We start from the raw sequence: 9592 nt of genomic DNA, 5'->3' as shown, positions 1-9592 counted from the left end.
ACTGAATGGATAGAATAAAAATGAGGTCCAACTATGTGATGTCTACAAGAGACTTATTTCAGCTTTATAAACACACATAGGCTGAGGCTGGAAGGTGAAAAAAGACTTTCCATACAAATGAAAATGAAAAAATAAGATAAACTTCTATAAAAAAAAATTAGACTTTAAGTAAAAAAAACTCTAACAAGAGACAAAGAAGGTCATTATATAATAATAAAGAGGTCAGTTCATCAGTAGTATATAACATATATGCACCCTCAATGGAGCACCTTGCTAGATTAAGCAAATTTTAACAGATTTGAAGACAGAAATGGACAGTGCAATAACAGCTGAGGACTTCAATGCCCCACTTTCAACAATATATAGACCATCCAGACAGAAAATGTAATAAGGAAATATTGGACTTGGACTACACTTTTGATCCAGTGAGCCTAACAGACATATACAAAATATCCCATCCAGCAGCAACAGAATACATTTTCTTTTCAAACACACATGGAACATTCTCTGAAGCAGCTTGTATATTAGGCCACATAACTAGTCTTAACAAATTTAAGACTGAAATCATACCAGGTATATTTTCCAAACACAATGATATGAAATGAGAAATCAGTAACAGGAAGGAAGATGGAAATTTTACAAATACATGTGGAAATTAATGCACTTCTGAACAACAAATGGATCAAAGAAGAAATCAAAAGAAAAATCAAAAAATATATTCAAACAAATGAAAATGGAAACACAACATACCAAACTGCAACATAAGCAATTCTTTTTTTGGATGATACCCGGATGTTTTTACAAAATTGCCTCTGCAGGAAAACATGATTAGCAGCTACCGTCCTCTGGCTCACTGTGCTAAGCAAGCAGTTCCAGCACCAACTTCTCAGAGACCCTTATAGCTGAGGAGTATAGCAGAGGTCTTTCCTTGGTAAAGACTTGTTTAGGGAAAATTTCTTTGGTTACCTCTTCAGGGATAGTTGGAAGGACCATCACACTGTCTTCATTTCTCCAGTTAACCAGGGTGTCAACTCTCTTTTCCAATGTGAGCTTGAAAGAAATAACTACTGTGAGAATCTCATCAAAGCTCCTGGCAGCAGTAGCTAGATAGAGGATGACAGTTTCAATTTCTAATCAGGACCAAAATTAAGCATCACACAAGTTGCCACAGGCATGCCCTGTTCATTCTTCTCTGCTGGGTCCAGCATGCCCAACAGGATAGTAAACTCCTGATTCTTATCATCAGTGATCAGAAAAGGTAACATTTCTGTGGACTTCTCACCATTGTAAGCATTGATACTCTTGCTCCAGGCAAGGTGATCTTCAACATCATCTATTAAAAGAGCTATCAGCTTTAGCATTACTCTTGGTAAATTTTGATGCCAGATTTGCTGATCTGCCAAGCTTTGTAGTACACAGTGGGGTAAAGTCTCAAGCATAGGACAAAAGAATGCCCTATGTGACCTCTCAGGGAGGCATGGAAATGGATGTAGCCACAGATAATATTGGCCTCAAAGCTGGGAGACTTATCCCCAATAAGGAGTCATCCAGCCATAGCAGGAGCAGTGATGTGGGAGGATGAGGCAGTACAACAGCAGGAGCTCTTTTGATGGAAGTCAAAGCAGTTCTAAGAGGGCAATTCTAAGCAGGCAATAAATGCCTATTTAAGAAAAAAGAAATATTTCAAATTGACAACCTAAATTTATATCTCAAGGAACTAAAAAAGAACTAAGCCCAAAGCTAGCGAAAAGAAGGAAATAACAAAGATCAGAGCAAAAATAGGTAAACTAGGAACTAGCAAGCCAATAGAAAAGATCAATGAAATGAAGAGTTGTTTTTTTTTCCAAAACATAAACAAAATGGACAAGCCTTTAGCTAGACTAAGAAAACAAACAAACAAACAAACAACAACAAAAGCCATCAGAAATGAAAGAGGAGACATCCAGCAAGAGGAGATAAAAATTGTAAGTATCTATGTACCTAACATTGGAGCACCTAAATACATAAAGCAAATATTAGTAAACATAGAGAAATTGATGGAAATACAATAATAGTAAGGGAGTTTTACCCCACTTACATAAGTGAATAGATAACCCAGTTATCTATAAGAAAATCAATAAGGAAATAATGTCTTTGAATGACACATTAGACCAGCTGAACCTAACAGATATGTACAATTCCATTCAAAAAGAGCAGAATAAACACTTTTCAACTGCACATGGAACATTCTCTGGAATAGATCACATGTTAGGCCACAAAACAAGCCTCAGTAAATTTAACAAGACTGAAATTATGCCATACATCTTTTCTGACCACAACAGTATAAAATTAGAAATCAATCACAAGGGAAAAAAAAAAAAACTGGAAAAAACACAAACAAATGGAAGCTAAACAACATGGTACTAAACAACAATGGGTCAATGAAACAATCAAAGAAGATATTAAAAAATATATGGAAATAAATGATAATGAAAACACAAGAGACCAAAATTCTTTGAGATACACAAAATCAGTCTAAGAGGGAAGTACATAGTGATATAGCCTACCTCAAGAAACAAAAAAAAGCTCAGATGAAAAAACTAAACTTAAAGGAGCTACAAAAAGAACAAATAAAATTCAATGTGAATAGATACAAGGAAATAGTAAAGACCAGAGCAGAATTAAGTGACTAAAAGAAAAAAACTAAAAAAAGAAAAACAAAAGAAAAAGAAAAAAAAATCATTGAAACCAAGAGCTGGTTCTTTGAAAAGATAAACCAAATTGATAAATGTTTAGCCAGACTCATCAAGAAAAAATAACCCAAATAAATAAAGTTAGAAACAAAAGAGAAATGACAACTGACATCACAGAAATATAAAGGATTGCAAGAAAATGCCCCTAAAATATTATATATGCCAACAAATTGGACCACCTAGAAGTGGACAAATTCCTACAAACATACAATCTAACAAGTCTGAATCATGAAGAAATACAAAGTCTCATTAGATCTATAGTAAGGAGATTGAATCAATAGTCAAAAATCTCCCCAAAAAGGAACAGATGGTTTTACTGGTGAATTCTACAAAACATTTTTTTAAAGATTTTATTATTATTATTGTTTTTTTTGACAGAGACAGAGATCACAAGTAGGCAGAGAGGCAGGCAGAGAGAGAGGAGGAAGCAGGCTCCCTGCTGAGCAGAGAGCCTGATGCAGGGCTCAATCCCAGGACCCTGGGATCATGACCTGAGCCAAAGGCAGAGGCTTTAACCTGCTGAGCCACCCAGGCACCCCGTCTACAAAACATTTAAAAAATAATAGTAATACTAATCCTCCTTAAAACTCTTTAAAAACTGAAGAGGCAGTTTTTATGAGGCAGCATAGCACTGATACCAAAGCCAGAGAAAAACACTACAAAGAAAGAGAATTCCATGTTAGTATCAGTGAGGAACATAGATGAAAAAATACTAACAAACTGAATTTAACAGGACATTAAAAAATCATACATCATGATCAAGTTAGATTTATCCCTGGGATGCAAGGATGGTTCAATATACACAAATCAGTAGATTAACAAAGTGAAGGATGAAAATTGTGTGATCCTCTCAGTAGATGCAGAAAAAGCATTTGATAAAATTCAGTATCCTTTCATGATAAAAACTCTCAAAATATTAGGTAGAGAAAGGGCATACCTCAACATAATAAAAACCAGATATGACAATTCCACAGCTAACATACTCAACAGTGAAAAATCCAAAGTCTTTCCTCTAAGATCTATAACAAGACAGGGATGCTCTTCTTTATTAATCATATTCTGTTCACTGTATTACCAGAAATCCTGGCCAGAGCAACTAGGCAAGAAAAGAAAGGCATCCAAATCAGGAAGGAAGAAATAAAAATGTCCCTATGTAGATGACATGATCTTAAATGTAGAAAACCTTAAGACTCCAACAAAAAATTGTTAGAGCTACTAAATTTAGTATAGTTGCAGGATACAAAATCAACATATGAAAATCAGTTGTGTTTCTGCATACTAACAAGGAGCTGTCCAAAAAAGATGTTAAGAAAACAATCCCATTTACAGTAACATCAAAGGAAAAAAAAAAATAAAAATCTTAACCAAGTATTAACAAATTGAACCAAGTATTAACAAATGTAACCAAGGAGGTAAAAAACCTGGACAATGAAAACTATAAACATTGAAGAAAAAAATTGAGGAAGTCATAAATAAATGGATTGGAAGACTAATACTGTTAAAATGTCCATACTACCTAAAGTGATTTACTGCTTCAGTGCAATCTCTGTCAAAATTCCATTGGCATTTTTCAGAAAAATAGAATAAACAATCCTAAGATTCAAAAGAAATCATCCAAAGATCCTTTGGGAGCTATAACTGTGTTGGATGTGCCCTAATAAAATTTGAAAAATAGGCAATAAAATAGATGAATTTTTTTTAGTTCTTTCAATGTATCAAGCATTTTTAACAAGTTTTCTTTTATTATTAATTCTTCATAATCCTATCCTGAGGGATAAGGAGGCGCTATCATTATTGTTGTATTATAGGTAAGGAAAATAGGTTGCAGGAAGGTAAATTGTCTAACATCACACAGTAAACGGTGGAGTACTTATAGTCCTCCAGACTGATACAAGAAGCCATGCATTTTAATTGCTATGTAAAGAGTCATCTAATCATGGTAGACTTGAATTCATTAAAAAATAAATGGAAGACCAGAAATCTTCAAATATATGGCCATAGAACCTTTGACAAGGATATCAAGAAAACTCAATAAAGGAAAAGGTAGTCTCTTCAACAAATGATGCTGAGAAAAATGGATATCCACATGGAAATGATCCTAGATCCCTAGTTTACAACACTCACAAGAAATACTTGAAAGAGATTAAATACTTAACTGTAAGATCTAAAACTATAAAATAAATACTTAAATATAAGACCTAAAGCTATAAAATTATTAGAAGAAAAAGAGAAAAAGCTCCTTGACATTAGTCTTGGCAATGATTTTTTTTTTTTTTTTGCATATGATACCAAATGTGTAGGCAACAAAAACAAAAATAGACAAATGGGAAAAAAATCAAACTAAAAGCTTTTGCACAACAAAAGAAACCATCAACAAAATGGAAAGGCAACCTATGGAATGGGAGAAAATGTTGGCAAACTATATATGAGAAATGGGGTTAACATCCAAAATATATAAGGAACTCATACAATTCAATAGCCAAAGGAAGTGATTAAACAATTGACAAGGGATCTGAATAGACATTTCTGTAAAGAAGACATAGAAGAAGGAGAAGAAGGAGGAGGAGGAGGAGGAGTGGGAGGAGGAGGATGAGGAGTGGGAAGAGAAGAGGAGGAGGCAGAGGAGGAGGAGAAAGAGATGAGAAGGAATAATACAAATGACCAACAGATACGTGGAAGGGTTCTAAACATCACTAATCATCAGGGGCATGCAAATCAGCACCACAATGAGGTATCACCTCACACCAGTTAGAATAGCTTTTATTAAAAAAAAAAACAAGAAGTAACAAGTACTGGCAAGGATCTGTAGAAAAAGGAACCCTTGTGTACTATTGGTAGGAATGTAAATTGATGTATCCGCTATGGAAAATAATTTGGAAGTTCCTAAAAAAATTAAAAATGGAACTGCCCTCTGATCCTTCAATCCTACTTCTGGTTATATATTCAAAGGAAACACTCCCATGTTGATTTCAACATTATACATAGTAGTCAACATATGGATATAGCCTAACTGTCCATTGGTGGATAGATGGATAAAGAAAATGTGTTACATATATATATTATTCAGCCATAGAAAAGAAGGAAATCTTGCCATTTATGACAACATGGATGAACTTGGAAGGTATTATGTTAAGTGAAATAAGCCAAACAGAGGAAGACGGATAATGTATGTATCACTTATATGTGGAATAAAAAAAAAAAAGTTAAACTCTTTGACACAGAGTAAAGTCGTGGTTTTGCAGGGCAGAGGGTGGGGGAAATGGGGAGCTGTTAGTTACAGAGTACAAACTTTCTATTAGAAGATGAATAAATTATGAGGATCTAATGTACAGTATGGTGACTATAGTTCATAATATTGTATTGTCTACTTAAAATTTGCTAGGTGAGTAGATCTTACACATTCTCACCACAAAAGTAAAAAATAGTAACCAAGTGAGGCAATGGATTCATCATATCACACGTTTCCAATATATATACTTTTATTTTGCGATTACACCTCAAAAAACGGGGAACACTTATAAAATTTTGCTGAAAGATGTTAAGAAGACTTAAATACATGCATAACTATCTCTTGTTTGTGTATTACAAGACTTAATATTAAGATGGCAATATTCACAAATTGGTCTCTAGAGCCAATATAAGCCATATTAAATTCTCAGTTGAGATTTTTACAGAAATTGATAAACTGATCCTATAATTTATGAAGAAATGCCCAGGACCCAGAGTAGCCAAGATGATCTTGAAAAAGAAGAAAAAAGTTGGAGGATTCACACTTGATTACTTCAAAACATATTCCATAGCTACAGTAATCAAGAGAATGTTGTGCTGGCATAAGGATAGTCTAATAGATCAGTGGAATAAAACTGAAAGTTTGGATATAAACTCTCACCTTTGCTTTCACTCAGTTTTTGAGAAAAGTGCCAAGACCATTTAATAAAGAAAGATTACCTTCAACAAATGGTGCTCAGACAATAGGATAGCCACATGCAAAAAAATGAACTTGGGTTCCTTCCTTCTAAAAAAAACTGAACTCTAAATGGATCATAGACCTAAATGTAAGAGCTAAAACTATGAAACTTATTTTAAAAAATGAATAAATCTTCATGACTTTGGGTTAAGGAAAGGTTTTTTTTAAGATATAACTAGAACACAAACAATAACAACAGATATATTAATTAGATTTCATCAAAGCTAAAAACTTTTTTTAAAAGATTTTATTTACTTATTTGACAGAGAGAGATCACAAGTTGGCAGAGAGGCAGGCAGAGAGAGAGAGAGGAGGAGGAAGCACAAAGCTAAAAACTTTTATGCTTCAAAGGATACCATCAAGAAAATGAAAGATAACCCACAGACTGGGAAAAAAACATTTATAAATCATATATCTGATAATGGATTTGTACCTAGAAAATACAAAGAATTGTTATAACTCAGTAATAAAAAACAAGCCAATTTTTTAAGAGCACAGAGGACCTAAATTGACATTTCTGTTGGCAAGGATGTGGAGAAAGGGGAACCCTCTTGCACTGTTGGTGGGAATGAAACTGGTGCACTCACTCTGGAGAACAATATGGAGGTTCCTCAAAAAACTAAAAATAGAACTATCCTATGATCCAGTAATTTTACTCCTGGGTATTTACCTAAAGAATACAAAAATACAGATTTGAAGGGGTATATGCAACCCAGTGTTTATAGCAGCATTATCAACAATAGCTAAACTGTGGAAAGAGCCCAAATGTCCATTGACTATTGAATGGATAATGAAGACATGGTGTGTGTGTGTGTGTGTGTGTATATATATATATATATATAAACAATGGAATACTACTGAGCCATCAAAAAGAATGAAATCTTGATATTTGCAATGATGTTAATGGAGCTATAATGTATTATGCTAAGTGAGATAAATCAATCAGAGAAAGACAAATACCATATGATTTCTCTCGTATGTTGAATTTAAGAAACAAAACAGATGGACATATGGGAAAGGGAAAAAGAGAGGGAAACAAAATATAGATACTCCTAATGCTAGAGAACAAACTGAGAGTCAAGGGAGACAGATGGGTGGGTGGTGGGCCAGATGGGTGATGGGTATTAAACAGGGCACTTGTGATGAGCCCTGGGTGTTGTATGTAAGTGATGAATCACTGAATTCTAGTCCTAAAACCAATACTGCACTGTATGTTAACTAACTACAGTTTAAATAAAATTACATTGTTTGAATATCCCCCTATTGAATCTACATCATAAAAATTGTATTTTTTTTTATCTTCACCAGCCTGGTGTTATGAGAAGTTTTGAAATTTCAACAAAGCTTATCAGAGCTCCCCTAAAGAAAATATATATAAATACTAATTTGGAGGTAGTGGCTGAAGTGTTTTTAAAGAGTTATCTAAATAGCCAAAACAATGTTGAGAAAGAAAAACAAAGCTAGAGGTATCACAACGCAAGATTTCAAGATATACTACAAAGCTATAGTAATCAAAATAGTACAGTACTGGCACAAAAATAGATACATAGATCAGTGGCACAGGATGGAAATAAATCCATGTGTATATGGTCAATTAATCTACAACTGAGGAGTCAAGAGTATACAACGGGGAAAAGACAGTCCCTTCAATAAACGGTGTTGCAAAAATGGGACCACTTTCTTACACCATACACAAAAATAAACTCAAAATGGATTAAAGATCTTAAATGTGACCTCAAACCATAAAATTCCCAAGAGGAAATAGGTAGTAATGTCTTGTACATAGGCCTTAGCAACATATCTATGCATCTGTCTCCTCAGGCAAGGGATATCAACCTCTCACCAGTCAGAATGGCTAATATCAAAAAGAAATAACAAGTGTTGGTGAGGATGTGGAAAAAAGGGAAACTTCATACAGTGTTAATGGAAATGTAAATGGGTGTAACCACTGTGGAAAACAGTATGGAGGGTATTAAAAAAATTGAAAGTAGAAATACCATATGATTCAGTGATTCCACTATGGGGTATTTACTCAAAGAAAACAAAAACACAAATTCAAAAAGATATGCACCTCTGTGTTTATTGCAGCATTATTTACAACAGCCAAAATTGGGAAGCAACCCAAGTGATAATAGGTGAATGGATAAAGAAGAGGTGGGGTGTGTGTGTGTGTGTGTGTGTGTGTGTGTGTATACACACATACATACATTGGTATGTTACTCAGTCATAAAGAACAATGAGACCTTGCCATTTGCAATAACAAGGATGGATGCAGAGGGTGTTACACTAAGTGAAATAAGTTAGATGGAGAAAGACAAATACCATATGATTTCACTTACACATGAAATCTAAAAAAAAAGCAGAACAAAGGCACAAACTAAAACAGAGACAGAATAATAAATACAGAGTACAAACTGGTGGTTGCTGGAAGGCTAGGTGGATGGGTGAAATAGGTAAAGGAGATTAAGAGATACAAACTTCTAGTTATAAAATAAATAATAAGTCACGAGTATGTAAAGTACATCATAGAGAATATAGTCAATAATATTATAATAATATTTTATGGTGATGACATTTTTCCTGGTGAGCACTGAATAATGTATAGAATAGTCAAACCACTATGTTGTATACCTGAAACTAGTATAACATTGTGTTTCAGCTATATTTCAATAAGTTTAAATACTAATGATAAAAGTTGTCAAATATATGTTGAATATAGCTAATGTGACAAATACATTTTATTGTGGGCAATTCATTTTAACGTTTTTTTAGTCTTTGGACAGAATGGAAAAATGTACCTATCAGATCTCAAGTTGTACCTAATACCTAATATGACAAGTATAGAATTCCTACTTATTTGAGCATGAAATATTATTTATTATAATTTTAAATA

General features: G+C 33.8%; 1 pseudogene; it reads right to left on the bottom strand.

Annotated features, from left to right (window-relative positions):
- Window positions 1-858: 858 nt before the first annotated feature.
- On the bottom strand, window positions 859-1555 carry LOC116868020 (annotated as a pseudogene).
- Window positions 1556-9592: the final 8037 nt, after the last annotated feature.

This window comes from Lontra canadensis, unplaced genomic scaffold, assembly GCF_010015895.1.
Source record: "Lontra canadensis isolate GAN:19392208 unplaced genomic scaffold, GSC_riverotter_1.0 scaffold14, whole genome shotgun sequence".
In the NCBI taxonomy this organism is placed as follows: domain Eukaryota; kingdom Metazoa; phylum Chordata; class Mammalia; order Carnivora; family Mustelidae; genus Lontra; species Lontra canadensis.
This window is presented reverse-complemented; position numbering and strand designations above follow the sequence as displayed.